Source organism: Lissotriton helveticus, chromosome 1_2 (genome assembly GCF_964261635.1).
Source record: "Lissotriton helveticus chromosome 1_2, aLisHel1.1, whole genome shotgun sequence".
Taxonomy (NCBI): domain Eukaryota; kingdom Metazoa; phylum Chordata; class Amphibia; order Caudata; family Salamandridae; genus Lissotriton; species Lissotriton helveticus.
The window spans coordinates 439,537,567-439,558,791 of record NC_136058.1 but is presented as its reverse complement, the minus strand read 5'-3'; the positions used below and the strand labels follow the sequence as shown (position 1 = coordinate 439,558,791).

Below are 21,225 nucleotides of genomic sequence, written 5' to 3'. Positions count from 1 at the left end.
AAGCCAAGTTAAGAGAAGCAGTTAAAACAAGGTCAAAGTTATTTAAATGATTTTTTCCCTTTACAGCAAGAGGAGAACCTTCTGGGGTTGTGGAAGAAAGAGAATAAATTGCAAAGTACAGAGTGCAAAATATTGAGGCCTCGTCCTGCTTGGGCTCAAGCTAAATCCTACTACTGTGTTTGGGGGGAGGGATAATGGGCCAGAAAAGGATATGGAAAACTCCCTAATTTTCAAAAGGACCCCTCTTTCTTCTCTCCAACCAAACGTCTTATTTATTACAAAAGATCCCTGGAATGTCCCGTAGGAGTTCTGCAGATGGGGTAGGTATTAAAGCCTGATTTGCCACTCTAAAAGGTTTACCACTGTCAGTCCTCTGCGTCCCAGTGAGCCGATAGTTTAGTTTAGTTTGTGACATTTATTAAGCGCGTATATCACCGAACGGTCTCATAGCGCTACAACAGCAATTACCATAGGTCACAGGGACGACGAGCTGAGGGACAGGTGATTAGAATAAGAAGGTTTTAAAGGGAACTGCAGAATTTCTTGTGGTGCCTTCTGTTCTAAGAGGTAATGGCAGTGTGTTCCAGATAGTAGGGGCAATTTTGGAGAATGACCTACCGCCATGTTTGACGGTGCGCGTCTTGGGTATGGTTAGGAGATGTTTGCTGGATGAGCGGAGGGTTCTTGGGGGATGATATGCTATTAGTTTCTGCGCTAGGTAGCGGGGTCCCTTACTGTTTAGGGTGTTGTGTACGAGGCAGCATATTTTGAAAGTGATCCGTTTTTTAATGGGCAGCCAGTGTAGGGACTTTAGGTTCGGGCGGAGGGTGACCGGGGGGGAGATTAAGGACCAGTCTTGCTGCGGTATTCTGTAGAACCTGGAACTCGGTTAGGAGAGTTTCATTAATGGATGCCAACAAGGCGTTGCCATAGTCAACGCGGCTGATGATTTTTCCTTGCACTAATGGCAATATGAGGAAAGTGGTATCCACAGCACTCAAACTTGATAAGGAGTATGCACATTATGCGCCCTCCAGCAGCCACTCTGGGCCTTAATCCATGTTACAAACAGACCCATTGGCTATGCCAATGCTTGTTCTCTAGATGATACCAGTTGGAAGAGGAGGCGTGTTTGCTCTCCAAGTGCTCTGTATTTCTGCTTCTTTAAAGTTTGATCCAGGCGCTGGGAATGTCCTCTGGGGTTGACCACACTACTCGGGGTATTCGCAAAGATTTGCGCAGAGCGGACCCAGCTGCACTCTGTTGTGAGGGTCCAGTTCTATGAATGAACTTCCCTACTTTCTGGTTGCACGGGCCGATACATTCATGGTGGCCGCTACTGTACACAACTGAACGAAAAAGGCGCTGTTCCTACAGATATCCACCAGGCCATGATTGAGTGATTGCCTCCAAACAGATTACACGCCTCCACGTGTCAGCTGGGCATCTACTAGGTGAAATGGTAATTTTTAAATGTATTAATGTGAGCTTTAATTTGGTATTGAAGAATAATGTTTTCACCAGGAACATTATAAAAATGAAAGCATGGAAAATATCAGCACACGTTTTCAACCTCCCTGTAAAAGAAAGGAGGGCTGTGCACACTTGCTACGACCTTTTCTTGTGGGGCGATCTGAATAGCAAAGTCATGTGTGCTATTAAGGTGGAAACTATGGTGAATTTATTTCAAACGGAATTGTCATCGTTTGTTCCTCACATCCCTTTTAGTCCACCCCACGTGCTCTTGTGGTATGCTGCTCAGTGAGTTAAACTCCATCCGTGATAAATTGTCAACAGGTTTCTAGTTGGGTCCCGTAAGATGTCGGGCCAGTCTTTCAGTCTTCCGAGGTCGATAAATTGAGCACCATTAAATTGGGTATTAGAAGAATGTTAATTCCAGCTTCGATCGCTGCGGACGTGAGGCATGGGGAGGTTGTACTAGGCCTGCATAGTGCGAGGTGCAGGCTGGTTGGTAACTGGCAAGGTTGGTATCGTAAATGACAACTGCAGTAGTAAGGCTGGCACGGTGGGGACGCAAATGGCACACTGCAGATCCAACCTTCTCTGCCACCACCAACATTGTTTAAATTTGGTTTCATCGTCAAGTCTAGCCTATCCAGATGCACTGCGCCACAGGCCACCACTAGCGCACCAGTCTCCTTGTGACTACTTGTAAATCAGATACCAAATGACTAAGCCTGCAGGCTATTTGTGCAGCCTAATAGCAATATGAAAGAAAAGGGGTGAGCTGGGTATAAATCCTGGTTCAGTGGCCCGACCTGGCTTCCCCCTCTGCTGCCTGCTCCGGTTTCTCCCTGGACGGGCTGGGTCAGCGCTGAGGCCTGGGTCAAGCTGCCTGCACAGAAATAGTAGTCTGGCTGCAGCTGTGTTTGAGAGAGCGGGAGCCTAGTTTAAATAGAATTGGCGTTTATCCAGTCTATTAACGGACTGTGTAAGGTAATACCAACTCTACATAAACGACAAGATAGTGTAATAAAATTACAAGCACTCGTTGGCAGATGGGGGTAAAAGAGGTGGAAAAGTGATAATGTCGGAGGATAAAACAGACGGGGCAAAGTTTCCATGCAAGATGAAACTTAAAAATTTTGAAAAAAAATATTATGCTGTACTTAACTGCACTTATATTTCAAGTTGCACATAAGGCTGACAAAGCTTCTGCCTTCACAAAAACAGTGCTATAATATTAAATGATCAAGCCAAAACTTAAACATTATTGTGTGCCCCTTGGCCAACCATTATAGTTAGTGTCACATTTATCTATTCAATATTTTACACTTCTCCTCCAAGTTAATTTGGTTAGAGCGTATTTATGTGTTAATTTTATACCATACTTCGTGTTTGTAAATCCAGGCAGCACACACGAGAACACAGAACAAACCAAACAACCAATCGTAGTGCTAGGTGTTCTGGCACTTGTATAGTGAAAATATTTTTAGGTCGTGTTAGCCAAGCCCTCTAAATGATACTCGATGCTCCTTATCCACCACACAGCCCATGCTGTGGGTGCCTCGGACATTGTTTGCAGTGACCTACATGCCCGTGTACACAGCCTTGTCCCTGCCCCAGCTCTCGTGCTGGCTCTGGCCCACGAGCCCCCACCATGGCCCGATGAGTGCTCATTGGACACAAATTGAATTTGACGAACAAATTTGACTTATTAGTGCACAGTTCATCGATCGCCATTTTCTGATTTGCTTTGTTGCGGGCTGTGGTGTGCTCGGCTGACGGCCCGTAAGAAATGCGCCTGGCACGATTGTTCCTGGACAGCAGGTTTTGTGTGCCCTGCCCAGGGTATCGGGTAGCAGTGTTCACTCCGGGGGAAGAGGGCACGCGCGAGAGCAGATGGACTAACAGAATGTGCTGCTAACAATAATGTCTAAAATAAGCTGCAGGCTTGGGTGGCCAGTTTGCTACATAATGTGGCTCTGTCTTGCTTGCATGGAATGTGACATTGGCTGGTTCCGCGTGGCACTTGAATCAGTCGTGTGAGATGCGCGGATGCGGGGGTGCACAGCCTGTGCGTTTTGTCACTTAAGTACGATTTTGCTGCTTAGTTACTTCATGCAAGACATGTCTCAGACATCAAATTCAACCGAAGCGCTCACCTCGTGACACTTTACGGCTCTGTGGTCTTTGTGGAGTGCGATGAACCACGCACACTCAGGCAGAGGCGAGAACTCCGCTCCCGCGAGACCTGATTAAAAGTGAGGGCGCTCGTCGGATAGCATAGCTCACTGCTTCATTAAACACTTGGCCCGCTTGGCCCCCGACACAATAAATCCAGCTACAGTTATGCAAGGATTTAGCAATGAGTCAGAGGCAAAGAGCGGGAGACGCAATAGAAACAAGCAGCACTGAAAGCGTAAAAAAAAAAAAGCCCGCGAGTGGTGCACGCGCGCCACTGCGAAGCATATGTTATCAATTATCACGCCCGTGTGGGCGCAATAATTGAAAACATATGAGCTTTGGTGCGAGTAACAGACACCAATAGGCCATATGCGGAGCTACACAACCGCCTATGGCCTATTGCGTGTTCTGTTAAAAAAACAGCACACACGCAAAGCCCAATCAAAATGGACCTTGGAAATGCACAAGCACAAGCTGTGTGGAATTTCAAGGTCCATTTTGAAAACCCCTTCAAAACGGCTCGCCTACGCGAGCACTGCTATGCAGTGCATTACGAGGGCTCGCCCTAAAAAAGTACACCCTATATACAGGTATCACATGAAGCCATAAGTTAACACACACAATGTTAGAATTTCTTAGGCTTGTTGGTCAGACTACCAAATCTTCCCCAGTGGATACCTTCAGCCCCGGATGAAGACAGCTCTACCATAGACCACTGTGTTACAGACCACTTACTCTCACTGCCTCATCCAGTTCCATCCCTGATCCAAAGTCCAGCACTGAATTTCACCGGCTTTACCTCCGTGGTTTGCATCATACCATAATTTATATGGAGATTACTCCTCTTCTGGTGACTATTCCACCTGTCTAACCTTTTGCCTCCACCCACGGTTGTCCATGGTAACTGGCAGCCACCCTTTCATCAAGACAAAAGGGCTGTAGCCCATGACCTCACATGGTGTGATGTGGTGTGCACAAGCCACAAACATCACAACTTCCAGTTCAGGCCATTTTCAGAAATGACCATAGATCCCCAATATGCATTTCATTTACCGACCATTCTCCCATATGGGTCCCATCACCTCAACACTAACTCTTTACCAAGACATACAGGGAATAAAGTTGGACTGAATGTGAGCTGTGATTTATCAGAATGTATGCTTCCATGAAATCCTTCATCTTCCTTGTCTATACTAGGCCCCCAAGACAATATTCTTTAGTTAGCCCTTTGTTTTTCAAATATCTAAATGCCCCCTGTTATAAGTGTCAAGAGTTCTCTTTCTCAAACTTTCCAGAGAAATCACAAGTCCGCCGGCAACAATAATCCATCCTCTTCAGCCAATTCTTCCTTAAGTCTCATTCAGTCCATCATTCATAAGTTAATAACCTCTAATATATCCATTCAAGCCTATCAATTTTTTGTCTTCCATAAGTTTTTGCTCCAATTTCTCATGGCTGAGGCCATGGATCTTTTTCCTTTTATAATCATGCAAAAAAAAAAATCCCCATTCATTCTTTGGTACTTTTTTGATAGGTAATGGCATCAGACTCAAGTCAGAATCTTTTTTTCCACACTTGGCACATATTGTACAGTGTAATTTAGACGAACAACTTAATGGCCATGTGAGCCAATGCAGCCACCGCCGCCCACCACAACCTCATTAGATACTCTAGAAGAAAGCACTCCAGGACAGAATCTCCACCCACGCACACAACAGCAAGGAACTCTTCGGCATCAGTAAAGAGTTCGCCCAACGCAACAGTGAGACAACCAACATCTCCCCACACCGCTGCGACAGACTCAGCACCTTCTTCCACCACAAAATCAAGACCATCTATGACGACAACAACCTACACAAGGAACCTACACTTACCACATCCATACACCACGCAGCTTACGCTAGACAGCTGGACTGCTGTCACCATTGAAGGCACCCTGAAAACTATGAAGTCAACCCACTCCGGGGCTCCCACAGACCCCTGCCCCCACCAGATCTACCACAGACCAGCTGACATCATCGCCCGAGCTTCATCAAATCATCAACAGCTCCTTTGAGACTGCCTCCTTCCCCAATGACTGGAAACATGCAGAGGTCAACCTTCTCCTGAAAAAACCCAGGGCGGACCCAACTGACCTCAAAAACTACAGACGAATCTCCTTACTCCCGTACCCAGCGAAGGTCATCGAAAAAGGCATCAACAGCCAGCTCGCATCCTTCATAGAAGAAAACATCCCTGACTCCTCCCAATCTGGCTTCAGGAAAAACCACAGCACCGAAACCGCGCTTCTCGCCGCGACAGACATCTGCTCCCTCCCTGACAGAAGAGAGACTGTGGCACTCATCCTCCTGGACCTATCCGGAGCCTTCAACAGTCTCTCAAAGCACCATAGCCCACAGACTACATGACGCAGGGATCTGGGGCATGCCCTCAGCTGGATCCGCTCATTCCTCTCTGGCAGGACGCAGCGGGTCAGGCTCCTGCCTTTCCTCTCAGATCCCACACTGACCACCTGCGGAGTTCCCCAAGGATCCTCGATCAGCCCCACACTGTTCAACGTTTACATGGCTCTGCTCGCACCTATCGTCAGATCCCATGGACATTGTATCCTACACAGACGACACCCAACTCATCCTCTCCCTATCCAACGAACCAAACATCTTCATACAAAACTTTCAAGAAGGGATGGAAACTGTCGCTAGGTGGATGAAGAACAGCTGGCTACAACTAAACACGGACAAAACCAAAAAACTCATGAAGGGCTCACACCCGATGCCTAGAACGACACCTGGTGGACCCTGCCCTTGGGAACCCACCCTCCCACACTGCCCAAGCACGCAACCTTAGAATCATCCTAGACTCCAAACTCAAAATGGACCGTCAAATCAACGCTGACTCCTCCCGTTTCCATACCTTCTGCCTCCTACGAAAGACCTTCAATTGGATTCCTCTCGAACACAGAAAGACAGTCATCCACGCCCTCGTCAGCAGCAGACTGGACTACGGTAACGCACTCTACGTCGGGATCAACAAGAACCTCACCTGCAAACTCTATAACGCCTCCGCCAGGCAAGTCCTCAACCTACCATGCCATTGCCACATCACCCAACACCTGAGGACACTACATTGGGTCCCCATCGAGAAGAGAATCACCTTAAAGGTTCTCACCCATGCCCACAAAGCCCTACACAACACCGGACCCACCTACCCGAGCTACCGCCTCTCGTTCCACGCACCCCAAAGATCCTTCCGCTCAGCTCAGCTCTCCCTTGCGACGGTGCAGAGCATTAGGAAGACCAGAACAGCAGGTCGATCTTTTCCCTTCCTCGCAGCCAAGGAATGGAACACCCTCCCTCTCCACCTCTGGCAGACACAAACACTCTCCAAGTTCATGAAGGACCACAAGACCTTACTCTTAGACGAATCACTGTGAACTTCCAGGAGCCCCCCCAGCGCCTTAAGACCCTTTCAGTTGAGTAGTTACGTTTCACCAACCCGTTGATTTATTGAAACTGGTGAAAAGGTTTAAAGCCCTCTCTCTGGCAAGGAATATTTTGTTTCTGCAGGTCAAACACAAAGGTTATAACTATTTCACATCCTTTCTTACCACTTGGGTCAGTACTGTATCTAACCCATTACCAATTGCAGGAATAGTTACTACACCTTTCAAGCCTGAAACCACATTCAGGCGGTGCACTACAAAAGTCTTTATTCAGTTCACTAAACACTTCCCAAAACTACTGGCAATTCAAATTTAGACGTATTCTTTAGCAATTGCCTGACAGTGTAAGTATTTTCGAGAAAGTTATTCACAAACTTTGTGTAAAATTCAACGAGGTATAAAAGCGCCCCTGTATCTTCTTTACTTTTGGCCGGAGGGGCATTGTTAATTGACTCCATCAACTTCTCCTTTGGTTTAATACCTTCTCTGCCAACTTCTTGCCTCAGATAGGCTACATCACCCTTAAGTGGTCAAACCTTTTTGTTTGAAAATTCCCAACCAACTCCTTCAAATTTTTATCGTGGCCATGTTCATGGTAGTGATTTCGTGTGTATTGGCGAAAATAGTGAAATTAAAAATACCTCCTTTCCTGTGTACCGTATTTTATTGGCCATGAAGGGGTACGGTTAAAAACTGCGTGAGGTGCTTGGGTGGATGTATTAATGGTCAACTGCACCTAAATGATTATTGTGTCGACATGTTTCAGTCCTTGGGTGTCTCTAAAGATCGGTGGACTTTCTTCAGGACCGTACTGAGAGCGAAAATATATTTGGATCGCTCTAACAATAGGTAAGTGAAACTCACTTACCTATTTTCATTATTCAGTCGGTATTTGACGAAGTTATCGGTTATCATTCTACCTGTAACTTGTTTGGAGTTTTATTTAAACTCCTATGGGTACTGCGGAAGCTCTTGGCGGTGCTACTTGCATCTCATTCCTGCAGCTACCTAACATAGGCTGCATCCCTAAAAGCCTCTCAAAATTTGCTAAAACCCCTCCCATTATATAGTAAGTTTCCCCTATTTTCCAGGCACCCCCATGCCCTCACACATTTACTAGTCAAACGTAGGCTTACAAGTGCAGAGATCTCTGCCTTCCTGATTAAGATTTCTGAATAGTAAAGAAAAGGGACAATGAGGTAGAAGTCTCCATCCTAGGTTAGTAAATAGTTCTACTTCACATACTTCAAAATGCAGTCTGTGAATAGACCCCTTTCAGGTGTTCTTTAAATGGAAATTTTCCACTGAACGGTCAAACAGAATTAGCATTCACAGAGAACAATTTCAGGAAAAGCAGGCTAACATTGGCAAATTGAAAATGGCTGCTTATGCTCTTACATTGTGGGATCCATAGAGGATGTACAATAGGAAGTAGGGGTCTCATCAGGACTGAAAATGGCTGCTTATGCTCTTACATTGTGGGATCCACAGAGGATGTACAATAGGATGTAGGGGTCTCATCAGGACTGAAAATGGCTGCTTATGCTCTTACATTGTGGTATCCACAGAGGATGTACAATAGGATGTAGGGGTCTCATCAGGACTGACAATGGCTGCTTATGCTCTTACATTGTGGGACACAGAGGATGTACAATAGGAAGTAGGGGTCTCATCAGGACTGACAATGGCTGCTTATGCTCTTACATTGTGGGATCCACAGAGGATGTACAATAGGAAGTAGGGGTCTCATCAGGACTGACAATGGCTGCTTATGCTCTTACATTGTGGGATCCATAGAGGATGTACAATAGGATGTAGGGGTCTGATCAGGACTGACAATAACAAGACATCCTGTATGGAACAAGGAAAAGACAACGAGGGGTAGAAGGAGTGAAGCGATGTGGGATTATAATTAAGTGAACCGGAGTACCTTAAATTATGAACGAGTCATATGCAAGGTGGCATGCACACCAAGAAAAATCCAAGTCACCTAATTCGCTTGGTAGGAAGTAGAGATGTGCACATATTAATGATCCGGATCACGGGTTTCACTGCTGCAGCGGCGGGGTGTGGGAGTGGGTGGACGGGTACAACCTTCCAATTAAATGTGATATGGAATGCAATTGCTGAAAGCAATTACCATCCTACTTAAATTATGTCAAAAGCACAGACTGTCAAGGCAAGCCTGCTCCGTTCTCCAAAATGGACGCGAAGTCCATCTTAAGTAGACACATGCGCAAGAGCCTGCTGGCAGCATTGATGGAACTGAAAGTTGAGCAGTATGGGCTGAGCTGCTGGCAGCCCGATTCTGCAATAATTGGGGTCCTCTGACAGGGATGTGGAATTCCTATAGCGAGGGGGAATAGATTATATAAAGTGGATTTTGTTACATGACAAGTGGATTTATAAGGCAACTTGTCCCATGGACAAGTATTCTATTACTTTCTAAACCCCTGCTCTGGGCCTATCCACAAGTTACAAAAGAGTCACATTCCAATGCAGCTCTGGGTGTCTACAGCATCAACCCTGTACTCCCGAAGCTGCTTGTCCAATATCAGCAACCTTTTACCACTCCTCGCTGTCCAAGTCTTCACACTGTGCCGACTTGGAAAGGGAGGGGATACCGCATTTGCAAGATGGTTTGTGCGCTAAACAGAATACACTGCACATGCATCTGAGCCTCATGTATTCTGTTTACCGCATTAATGCAGAGAAAGAGCTACAGCTGGGCCTCTTTGAAAGGCAGCACTGTGGACTGTTGGTGTGCAGAGCCTCCGGCCCCCCAAAACATACCCTCATAAACATCTGCTTCACTTGCACTACAATACATTCACTGGTTTTATGCCTCACCACTTTCAAATTCCACCAGCCGCCACTGCACTGCTGTGTCCCCAACGGACCTCAGTCACATAATGGTTGAATTGTGGATTCATGTGGAAGATTTTGGGAGAATTCATCATCTGCCATTTGAACCCCAGATCTCTATGTGGCTAATCTGCACTGCGCTGGCAGCATGCGGCCTGAAATTAGTAGCATCTGGATGATAAAGATCACTGAAGTGTATTACTACTGGGCAGTTATTCCCCTAATCTAGTATCTGTCAGTAACCCATGAGACTCATGGGGAATAATTGTTGCTTTGCAAATTTAGAAAAGTACGAGGAGCATTGTTGACGGGATGATAGATCTATAATAACGTTAAAGGAGCTATGATAAATTGATAACTTTAATTTCAATATCGAAGTAACACTTGTCAAATTATTTCCCACCCCAGATATGAACCACTTAAAACATTGTACTGGCATTTGACACGCCGAAACAATGCCAAAAAAAGGGTTATATAGGACTAGATTGCAAAAAGCAGTGCCTTTATCTCTTATAAAAAATAGGAAATAATTCAGTTGGGTAAATTAACGTGTAAGACAAATACTAACAGTTTTCTAAAGTGTCCTAATGGAGATTCCTTCTTGCACATTCTCTCTGTTCAAATGAACTCTGTCACTTCGAGGCACCCGCTGAGAATCAGAGTGTGGATTTTGCCTCGAATCACACAACTGAATCAAATGGAAAATCCTGGATTCAAAGGATGTCTCCCTTTACTGTCATCAGCAACCTGGCCACTTGTCCACATCTTTGCTTGCTGTTCTCCTCGCGCTGGATTATTTTGGCAAAATCAACAGAATAAGCACTTTATGATTGTGACGGAGATGTACTGAAAGTACATAGAAATTAATGTTCCAGGAGAAAAACTGTAATGGATACTGCTCTACCTGTCACAATAGTTGTCATTTTTAAACAAATTCTAGAGGTTTTGTCAGAAACTTATTTTATTTATTTTATTTTATTAGCGACTTGTAAAGCGCCTGGTGACCCAAGGGCATCCCCGCGCTATGAAAGATTTGTAACCTGCTGAGAAGGAAAGGGGCGGAGGGCTTATTATTTGTGTTAACTTGACAGTTCACACAAATAAGTTGTAGTCACCTTGAACATGCAAACGCCACTTGACCCACACATAAATTAACGAATAAGCAGAGGTTTAGACTCACAAGTATCAGCGCCAAGACGCCTCGGCATAAGAGCGCTCTAAAAATAATTCAGTCAGTCAGTCAGTCACCTGCTATACATCTGCTGTACTCTTCAGCACCTGTCACTGTTTCAAGGTAAAGGTAGAGGTGGGCTGCCACTGTAAACCCGAGCCCGGCTCTGGCTCGGCTCGTGGTTCTGTTGGAACCTCGGGCCCACAGCGAGCCGGGGTTCTGCTGCTATCTTTGCTCTACCCTAAATGTGACTCTGAAACTTGGGAACCAGGTGCGACTCTCGGCAGCAGCTCAACATCCTGTGACTCCGGACAAATACCTTATTTATTTATTTTGAAAGTTTTATAGAGCGCGAACAAGATCCTTGCGGATGTCAGAGCGCTTTACAATTAGTGAGGTTAATTAACAAAAGATAAATGCAGGTAAATCACGTATACGTAACATCTTGTGCAACGTAAAGCAATAGGGTAGAAAACAGGAAATACCTGTTGATTCATGACAATGGCAAATATAATGACTAGGTTGTCTAGTTGGTCCCTGGTCATAATAAGGAATACTGGTGAAGGTAGGAATGTTATCAGAATTTCCTTAGTCTATGTTCAGGTGAATTTTGCCATGATCTTAATCTTAATCTGCCTAAAAAAATAATGTGACCTTGTGTAATGTAACTAGTGGTCATGTAAATAACTTTGGGTTGAACATGTAACATATAAGAACTGCAGAAAAGGGTCAAAACAAATCAGTAACACTAAAAAGGAAAAACAAATAAATACGTACTTAGTGGCTGATCTTTACACAGTGAACCCAGAAATACTGGATGAATCGCAGCTTCCCAGCTAAAACTGTGTGATCTTAGGCACATATTTAATGTCACCAAAACTCCCTTTACTTCGTAATTATGGATGAAAGTGTCTACAGAGACGGAGTTCAAGAACCCAGCTGGATAACAACCTGCCTTTGATTTCATGGACCTGAATATTGCCTGATAACAGCCGGGTCCATACACAGGGCTGACGTGGGAAATGTCTTGCCTCTTAGTTTACTAATGTACACATGGCAGCGTTTTAAAAGGCAGGAGGGAGATTCTATAAAAAAAAAAAAAATAATAATAATATGGATTAGGATAATGTATTGTCCCTCATTAACTTGTATTGATCAGATGCAGTTTAAGGCGGGAGAGAGCCAGAGAGAGGTTTATTTTGGCTCGAGGAGCCGAGCCAGGCACTGGGCTGGAGCCAGAGCCGAGCCAGGCACCGGGTTCTGCTCTCCCCGGCCCCCTCTAGGCCCCTGCATGGAACCCCCTCCTCCTCACCCGCGTCTGCGGCGCTTCTCGTCCGGCGGGCTCGGCCTCCAGCCAAGCTCTCGGGGCTCAGACCCGACCCCGGGGCTCCGGCGGCAGCTGACACCGGACACCGGACACAGGAAAGAGTCCTGGAGGTCCGAGAGGGGCGCAGTGCGCATGCGCGGAGCGCAGACACTGACCACCAGGAAGAGCCCTCATTGGAGCGTTCGGCGGAAGAGGAACTCCGCGGGGTGACGTGCGCATGCGCGGAGCCGCAGACACTGACTGCCAGGAAGAGTCTCGCCATTGGGGTGTTCTAACTAGATTTCCACCCCCGTCGTTTTGTACACCCCCTACGTCAGAGGGGTGCTGATTCATGCAGGTTGTGCCTCTGTAGTGGCGCTCCCCCGTCTGGCTGTGTACACCCTACGCTAGTCACTCACGCATGCGCACACACGAGGGGGAGCGGGGAAAGGCATGGATACTAATACTTGAACTTTATGCATTTTTATATAGCGCGGACTTTACCCGAAGGCGTCAGAGCGCTTCACATTAGGAACAGAAATGAAACATAATGAGAAACATCACAAAAGAACAGATTGCAAAAACATACGTTACTTACATAAGGTAATAGTGAAAATTGTGAGCAACCAAAAATACATGAGGTAGTCAAAAGTGCACAAAAGGAAAGTGACAAGTTTTATTTATTTATTTATTTATGCATTTTTATATAGCGCGGACTTTACCCGAAGGTGTCAGAGCGCTTCACAATAGGAACAGAACTGACACATGAGAACATTACAAGTGAACAAAATACAAAAGCAAATGAAGCAGAATGACAATTGTGCGCCAACAAAATATAAGAGGTAGCAAACGGTGCATTACAAAAGTGACAATGGTGAATCAACAAAATACAAGAGGTAGCAAACGGTGTTCACGGGGCACTCGTAGTAAAACTGCCATGGGTCTTAAAAAACCTAGTGGGACTCTGGATGATTTCCTAACTAAGACCAATTTGGCCATTGATGCGGAAATAAATAAAATGCAGCACAGGGTTTCCCTAGAACTAGATGCTGCGCGTAAATTGTCTATAGACATCGCTTCTTCCAAGAAATCATCCTTAGGAAAGCTGGCCTTAGCGCTAACCCCGAGCGTACATCTGGTCCTCGCCCCTTGCTTATAGTGGCTGATATGCACCACCCGCCACCTATATCTCCTCTCAAGCAAGCTAAGAACTCGATCACAACCCCTATGGAGGAGCCCGCACCACCTACTTATGTGGCTGGGAAAAGATCACCAGTAAAAATTGTCATGCCCAATATCGCTGTTAATGCTAGAAAGGTTGCCCTACAGCGGAAAAAAAATCTGGCAAGGTCTATCTTTGCCTGTAAAAAGGCAAAGATAGCTCGATCCCAGTTTTTTAATAGTCGACGACCATTGGGTATATCTGGGTTCGGGGAAACAAAAGATAAAACCACCACAGCTTTACCTGGCAGTGACATCAGCCTTGTTCCAAGTGGTGTCGAGTTTGATCCCTCAGTGGTAATTTTCCATGATAAGAATAAAGAAGGGTCAAATGTGGGTAGATTGAGTGTGGTAGAGGGGGATAGGAGGGGGGACGAGGAATTCTTACAAACTGTTTGGGACACACTTAAAAAGTTACTCGCCCCCCTGGAACTTAGACTTTCCCGTATGGAAAACCATTTGCTAGAAATGGATAGGACTATAGTTACACTGGCTAGCTTTAGTCTTAAGCAAATGGAAGCTAGGCTTTCACAGGATGAGGGTTCAATTTCCCAACCATTAGAGTCAGATCCCCCGGCCCCCCCACCCCCAAGATCTAAACCTGTACCAAAACCTCGCACAATAGTTGGGGATAGCGCTATTATTACTTCCAATCTTAGTGTTCGTCTCCTGCCCCAGAATTCAATACCACCCAAACCCAGACAACAAGCTTGCCCAGCCAAAAATATAACACCTTCCAATGCTAGGGCTCAAACTAGTTCTCAACGGAACGTAGCACGTTTTAAACCCAGGCCACAATCTGTTGTACAACAGCCTAACCAATTGATTAATAAGAACCTGCCATCCTTAGAATCTAGCCGACCGAATTTTCGTGGTGGTTATATCGATCTACCACCATAGGCCAGTTCATATGTCATCGTATTAGCTGGTGTACCCACTCTTGACCCACAAACAAAAGAGAACCTTTGGTCTCTTAAAAATAAAGTCATTCATTGGCTAAACAAGAATAGACAGCTACCTAGCCACCTAAGAAGTCAGGTCTTAATGGTGCGAAGAGTACCATGGGTTGGACCCACTCACAAATCCATTACTGGTGACTGTATAGTGGTGTCATTTGCTGACCCCCATACAGCACAGCATCTTTGTTCATGGGCCCCTTGTGAAGACGACCATTCAGTCGTTGTTAGACCTCTCCCTTTTTTCTATCCTCCTCAACGGCAGTTTGGTATGGGAGGGTCTTGGACGACAATCCAAAAGCCCAGGCATAGAGGATTTGGAAATGGTGGGCCCATCCAGAGTACCAGGTGGCAAGGTGTTTCCACATAAAATATGTTTGGCTGCTTGGATGAGGTCGATTGACATGGGGGGGTGGATGCTTTAAAACATCCAGTAGATCTCACTCCGCCCTCCCAGGCACTACCTAGTACGGCATGTTCCATGTCGCTTTCAGGCCCACGATCAACACAGGACATTGTTTGTGATTCAACCTCGGCTGAGTTAGGAGTTCTGGGACAACCTGAGACTCCTAGCCTTAGTAATCCAGCTAATGAAATTAAAATGGCCTCTTGGAATATAGCAGGTTTAAGGGGTCGCCTGGATAACGATGATTGGGTTGATTACATCACTACTCACTATATCATCGCTTTCCAGGAAACCTGGTCAGTTGATCCCCTGTATAGAGTAGGTTTCCTAAATTTTTTATAAACCTGCATTGCAGGGCCCCAGGGGTAGGGCTTCGGGTGGTTTAACCATATGGATAAAAAACACACTTGGTTTCAGCGTGAGGGAAATCCTGGTGAAGAACCCCGATCTCCTTTGTTTATCCTTAAGCAAGGAGAATTGTAAGGATATTGTCCTAATTAATATCTACGCCCGAGGTTGCCAGGGTGGTAAAAAGCAACCCATCCTCAAGGACTTGGAAGACCTCCTAAATGAGCACAAAAGTGACCAGCTCGTTTTAGTGGCCGGTGACCTGAACTGCTCATTCGAACCCATCTTGAATCTTGTTGAGGATGTAGGGATGGAAGATGATATTGGCTGGAATATTCCCCCGCTAGCAATAACTAAGGGAGTCAGGGGTACGGAGGCCGCTCTCCACTGGCTTGGACTCTGCCTGGAATGGGGGTTCCGGGCGGTGAACGGGCGTAGCCAATCTGACAAGGTGGGTAAACCAACTTTTAATAATGGGTCTAGTGCGAGTCGCATTGACTACATATTGGTCAATATTCACTCCTGGGATACTGTAGTGGACATGTCAATTGAAATAAGGCCAGAGAGCGACCACAACCCACTTTCACTTGTATTTAAGGTCCCGGGTCTAGGGCTCCCCCTGGCAGAAACAGCCTGCATCACATCAGACCTAGTTTTGAGCGACAACAGAAGACGGGTTAAATGGTTGAGGGTCATAGCCGATCAGGAGCTTGTCTGCCAAATAGAAGAACTGGTCCTCGAAACCAGAGATAAGATGAGTGTATTATCACCTAATGACAGGGCAAAGCCCATTACTGTTGATCTTCATGAGGCATGTTTTATGGCCATTAGAGAATTGCTCACTAGGCCATGTAGAAAACAGAAAGTTAAGCCACCCAAAGGTTGGTATAACAAAAATTGTAGAGAAGCCCACAGCATTTTAATTGCTGCTGTTAAATCTAGAAACACTCCAGACATTAGGATAGCGAGACAGGCCTACAAACAAATCATTTGGGAAGCCAAAAGGGAATGGGATGACTCATATTGGCTTGAACTCCTCAAAGCCTGTGAGTCGTCCAACCAAATTAAGTTTTGGGAGTTAGTCAGGTGGGGTAGGGGCTCTGACTCACTTACACCGGAAAATTATGTTTCCTCCGTGGAATGGGTGGAATTTTTTTCCTCTCAATTTAAAGACCCTAATATTGTTCAACTGGCAGATGAGCCCGTAGCGGGGACCTTTCCAGTAATTTATGGGGATAGGCTTAACTTTTGTACCTCGGACACTGAACATGCCTTAGGCTTAATCCAGTCTGGGAAAGCCCCAGGTATAGATGCTGTACCAGCAGACCTTTTTAAATTGAATTTAGAACTTTGGGTCCCTTATATAACAACTTTAGCAAATTCTATTGCAGCAGGGGCAAGGGTACCACAATCCTGGAAAGGGGCTGAAATACTTCCTGTCTATAAGAAAGGGGATCGATCTTCACCGAAAAACTATCGCCCCATTAGCTTGATTGATACCATTCAGAAAGTGGTATCAAGAATGGCCCTAGCTAGAATACAGGGGTGGATTGAGCAGAACAATATACTCTCCCCCATGCAAGCAGGGTTCAGATCAGGCACCAGCACCCTAGATCAGGTGTTTCGCCTAACCATGCTGTATTGGAAGGTGGTCCTATTGGGCGGAGGTGTCATCTACGCCGCCTTTGTCGATCTAAGATCGGCATTCGACTTGGTTCCCAGGGCTAAGCTTTGGGATGCCCTTAGACTCATGGGCCTTCCACCTGAACTATTAGAGCTGGTTAGGCGCTTACACGAGGATAATTTTGCCCGTGTAAGATGGGGGAAACAGGGTCAGGTGACCGCTAACTTCCCTGTCGAACGTGGGGTCCGGCAGGGTTGCGTGCTGGCCCCCACCCTGTTTCTCCTGTTTATTAATCGAGTGGTTGCATTCTTTAGTGAAACACAAACAGACGCTCCCACCCTTGGGGGATCAAAGTACCCCATGTTAATATTCGCCGATGATACCCTGCTCCTTTCTAAGACCCGGAGTGGCCTACAAGCAGCTTTAAATAGATTTGCAGATTTTTGTACAGAAAATGACCTTCAGATCAATACTGAAAAAACTAAATTTATGGTTTTTAATAAAAATAAACAAATCAAAAGTTCATTTTTATTAGGAGGTGTCCCAATCGAACAGGTCAAAGTCATGACCTACTTGGGCGTGACTCTTGACCATCAACTTACTTGGACCCCCCAGTTGGAGGTTTTAATTCTGAAATTTGTTCGCCTCACAGGATGCTTGCTAAAGGAACAAAAAAAAACCTTGACCAAACGTATTACACCAGCGTTAAAAATCTATGAGGCCAAGGTTAATGCAGCTACCCTATATGGTGCGGACATATGGGGCTACAAAGGCTTGTCAGCACTAACCATAGCACAGAACAGGTTCTTTCGGAACTTAGTTGGGCTTCCTCAATCGACACCCATTAAACCATTGCTTTTGGACTTAGGCTGCAGACCCCTGGATGAGATGGCACAGTATCGTCTTGTTGCTCTTTGGCGATGCATTTGGACGACCCAAGAGCTTAGTCTTTTTTCTCATGAATTGGGTGAGATTAGATCATTGTGGGGTGCCCAGAAAACCCCTTGGTTGCGGGAGGTCAAACAAATTTTGTACTCTATGGGCCTCCCCGAATTATGGCTACATCCCGAATGTTCCAGGTTCCCTTCCAAAGTGGAATTTAAAGAGTTATTTTGGGCTGCAAAGAAATCTGCACTGGTCTCCCTTTCATCAGAAAATAGCTTAACGGGATTGTTTTTAACACACAAGATAATACCATCCCTTGAGCCCTATTGGGATTTGATATGCAAAACTCTCGACCGTAAGCTGTATCATCAGTTTCGGGTGGGCACTTTGCCGATCAATTCCTTTACCGCAAAATGGGCTAAGACCTCAACCACCAAATGCCCATATTGCCCGGACCAGGTCGAAAGCATTGGCCATCTGTTTTTTGCTTGCCCAGCATATCGATTGCCCCGACTAAAATGGTTGAAACCAATTTGTAAAACCTTAAATTGTGAGGGGAATAGTACAGCCCTGCTGAAATTACGTGACATGCGCACTGAAAAATCTGTGATCTGTGTTGCTAAATTTTTGGGGTGGACGTGGCTGATTCGCGCAAAGAACTTGTAACCCTGTTTTGATTAACTTGTTTTTAATGTTTGTATGTTGCTTGAGGGCAAATTCTTTTTATATCTGGGGTTCCACTGTAAAATGTAAAAATGTTGATACTTTGCAAATGTTTTTATTCTGTGGTCTTTTATGAATTTTATTCGAAATAAAGACTTAATGAACTGAGTACAAAATAAATATAGAGGTATAATACTGCAATATATGGAGGACACTCCAGCACAAGAACAAACGTTACAAAGGCACTGGTGGCACTTGTGCAGGTGTCGACACAAACAAATGTAGGAGTGTAAACAGTGTGTTACAGGAGAAGGTGACGGATGCAAGTCACCCACGAGTCCCCGCCACAGGAAGAAGGACAATACTGCCATAAGAGGCAGACTCTCAAACCACAAGAACACACTGGGAAGACACTTCCATAGTCAAGTAAAATAGATTTTTCAGTAGTTGAAGGGCTTCCTTCAGATAGCAGAGAGGGCATGAATTACATTTGGAAATGTCTTTGAAGAAGGAGAGCTTTGAGGTCAGATTTGAAGGCTTGGGAGGAGGAGGTGGTCCGGAGCTGAGGCGGAAGTGAGTTCCAGATTCTCACTGCGCTGCCTGAAAAGGATTGGGCCATCGATCTCTCCTTCTTGAAAGTGGGAGGTTCAAGTAGTAGATTTTCCGCGTTTTGTGATGGTCTAGAGCCTCCAGAGAGTTTCAATTTATTCGGCAGGTAGCGAGGAGAGGAGGAGTGCAAGGCTTTGTGGGTGATGCAGGCAGTCTTGTAGATAGCTCTAGCCTCGATGGGGAGCCAGCGGAGGGAGGATAATATGGGAGTGATGTGGTCTCTTCTTTTGGCCCCATAAATGAAACGAGCTGCTGAATGTAGAACAGACTTAAGGGGGGATAGGTGGGATTTGTGGAGGCCAGTCAGAAGAGAATTGCAGTAGTCAAGTCTGGAGAGGACCAGCGATTGGACCAGGGTTTTGAGGTCATGCACCGGGAAGAAGCGACAAATTTCTCAAAGAAGGCGCAGTTGGTATCGGGCAGACTTTGCAATTGAATTAATGTGGGAGAGTAGGTTGAGTTTTGTGTCGAGTATGACACCAAGGGATTTTGCGCTGTCGACAATGATGGGATTAGTGTTCAGCAGATTCATCTGGTCCATCCATGATTGCACCGGGGGAGGAGAAAGTGATGAGGAGAGGAGGAGGAACTCAGTTTTGGAGGGGTTCAGGATCAGTTGATGTGTTGACATCCAGTTATGAATGGAGTCGAGGGTAGAGCTTAGGACAGAGAGATCGTGCGTGGAGGCAACCTTGAGGTAGATTTGAGTGTCGTCAGCGTAGAGGTGATATTTGACCCCAGATTTACTTAGGAGATTTCCCAGAGGTTCCAAATAGAGATTGAACAATGTGGGAGCAAGAATAGAGCCTTGGGGAACACCTTGACCCACCGCCAAAGGAGGTGAGAGACTGTCCTCTATTTTGATCATTTGGGATCTATCAGAAAGGAAAGAAGCAAACCATTTAAGCACGGTGCCTTCCATGCCCATTCTCTGTTGAAGGGTGTTGAGGAGGGTGTTGTGGTTGACAGTGTCAAAGGCTGCCAAAAGGTCAAGGAGAATTAGAAGACAAGACCCCCCCGAGTCTAGTATTCTCAGCGCGTCATCGATCACTTGCAGCAGGGCAGTTTCAGTGCTGCAGTTTTGGATGAAGCCGGACTGAAAATTGTCAAGAAGATAATTTTCCTTGATATGACGTGAGAGTTGTTTCGCAACACATCTTTCTGTGATCTTCGCAAGAAAGGGTAGGTTAGTGATGGGGCGGAAGTTGTTGAGGTCATTCGCATCCGCAGTGGGTTTTTAAGCAGAGGGGTGACCTGCCCAGATTTAAAGGGAACAGGGAGGGAACCTTGACAGAGGGAGAGGTTGACCAGAGTGGTCCAATAGGGAAGAGAAAGGGTATAGAAGTCAATGGCAATGGCACTGGGGATGGGGTCAAGCGAGTGGTTGGAGGGCTTTGTTTCGAGGATGCACTTGAGGAGGACATCTTCAGAGATGGGGTCGAAGTTCTGCCAGATGGCTAGTGATTTGCGCTCCTCTGGAGGGGTAGGATGAGCGACCTGAACCACAAGTGATTTCACTTTTTCGTCAAAGAATACAGCGAAATCAGCAGCTTTCTTTGTAGAATCCTCCAATTTGGAGGTTGGGGGAGAGTAGTTAGAGGTCTTGATGAGATCAAATAGTTTTTTGGGTCTATTTTTGGCTGAGTCAAGGAGGGTTCTGAAGTGTGATGCTTTCCCAAGGAAGATGTGCTTGTGGTACTCGGATCTTGCTGAACGAAGAGTGGCCAAGTTATCGGTGGAGGGTGCTTGCCTCCAATGTTTCTCCAGGCGTCTTAGGTGTTTCCTTTCTTCATATAGGGATTTGCTGAACCAGGGTGCTGAGGGAATGGGCCTTTTCTTTTTGCTTTGGAGAGGAGCAACGCTATTGATTTCGACTGCAAGGACTGAGAGGCATTGTGAAGTGAGATCATCAACATCTAGGTTTGGGTCTAGCCTTGGAAGTGACAGCAAAGCTGATTCACAGAGGGAAGCAGTGTCAATGTTTTTAGTGTCACGGAACCAGGAGGTAGCCCTCTTGGGTTTGCCAAGAGTGAAAGAGTGAGCTAGGAGAAAAGAGAATGGAATGAGGAGGTGGTCAGACC

The 21,225-nt window shown here is 45.8% G+C and overlaps 1 pseudogene across 1 annotated transcript in view; it reads right to left on the bottom strand.

Annotated features, from left to right (window-relative positions):
- The window catches only part of LOC144807671 (uncharacterized), a 46,967-nt pseudogene extending 34,399 nt beyond the window's left edge, over window positions 1–12,568 (bottom strand). The window contains exon 1 of the transcript XR_013606376.1: window positions 12,439–12,568. The product of XR_013606376.1 is annotated as an uncharacterized LOC144807671 (transcript). The remainder of the gene's footprint in view (window positions 1–12,438) is intronic.
- Window positions 12,569–21,225: the final 8,657 nt, after the last annotated feature.